We start from the raw sequence: 1,144 nt of genomic DNA, 5'->3' as shown, positions 1-1,144 counted from the left end.
CGCGGAACAATGGAGCCCCGTTGAAGCAGGAGAGGAGTCCCGAGGCTACATGACATTGTCTTTCATCCTGAGGATTTTCAGACAGTGGACGAGGGTGGGCAGGGGCTCTGCGCGGTCCCCCTGCGTGTGAGTGGTCGTGAGGTGGAGGTGCTAAAGCCGTGCCGCAGGCGGTGTTATCGTCCGAAGGTGGGAGCTGTTGGAGGTAGCGGTTGCACTCTGCGCATGCTGAGGACGGGGTGTCTGTTGCCCTTGTGCAAAAGGCGAAGCTGTGAGGGGTTGTTTGGGGTGTTGCGGAAGTGAGGAGGAGGTTACTGAGAAGATGGCGGATGGGTGTCGTTTTGTGAGCGTGTTGATCAGAGGTGAAGCGAGAGGAGGGCAGAAGGTTCAGGCGAGTGGTTTGAGGTGGTGGCATTCTGGATGTCTGTGTGTCTGAGGAGAGGGCAAGGAAAGGGTTTCTGCGTTTTTGTGTATGTGCCTTTAGTGAGGGAAGCGCCTGAGGTGTGCGTGGAGGCGTGTTGGTGCTGTAGGGAAGTGTGTATGGAGGAGGAGTTGTAGCAGAGTGGTGCGGCTTAGATCTGGAAGCGGGAGAGGTGTGTGAGGGGCGTGTGAAGGGCGTGTTGCCGGGCAGGTGTCTGTGATTCCTTCGATAGCTCAGCTGGTAGAGCGGAGGACTGTAGGCTCCCATGCACGGCCATCCTTAGGTCGCTGGTTCAACTCCGGCTCGAAGGAGCGCCCTTTTGGCTCTTGTCCAGGGGACGGGCTGGGAGACTGCGAGCAGACGGCTGCTCAGGGGCCGGCCGTGGGCTGGGGAATTAGCTCAAGTGGTAGAGCGCTCGCTTAGCATGTGAGAGGCAGCAGGATCGATGCCCGCATTCTCCAATGCTTTTCCGTCCCCTTGCCTGGACGTCAGGCCTGCGGCAGTTGGGCCGCGTGTCGTCCCTACTGTGGGGCTCTGGAGAACCTGGGCAGCGTCTGTGCTGCTGCGGACCACGACGACATCCAGTCAGCATGCCAGCGAAGGGGAGCATGGGCTGTGATTTAAGGGAACTTATTTTGTCTTTGCATGCACTTGAGTTTATCTGTGTGTGTGTGCCCGTTTTGCTTCTCTGTGTTCAAGAATGACCTTGAGTAAATGCAATAGGGT

At 58.0% G+C, this 1,144-nt stretch overlaps 1 non-coding gene across 1 annotated transcript; it reads left to right on the top strand.

Moving 5' to 3' along the window:
• Nucleotides 1-640: 640 nt before the first annotated feature.
• Nucleotides 641-729, top strand: TRNAY-GUA (transfer RNA tyrosine (anticodon GUA)). The gene is given in 2 exon segments: nucleotides 641-677; nucleotides 694-729. It is a non-coding gene; the product is annotated as a tRNA-Tyr (tRNA).
• Nucleotides 730-1,144: the final 415 nt, after the last annotated feature.

The sequence above is a fragment of the Cygnus atratus genome, unplaced genomic scaffold (genome assembly GCF_013377495.2).
Source record: "Cygnus atratus isolate AKBS03 ecotype Queensland, Australia unplaced genomic scaffold, CAtr_DNAZoo_HiC_assembly HiC_scaffold_450, whole genome shotgun sequence".
NCBI classification, from domain to species: Eukaryota; Metazoa; Chordata; class Aves; order Anseriformes; family Anatidae; genus Cygnus; species Cygnus atratus.
The sequence above is the reverse complement of the archived record's forward strand: the minus strand, read 5'-3'. Positions and strand labels throughout refer to the sequence as shown.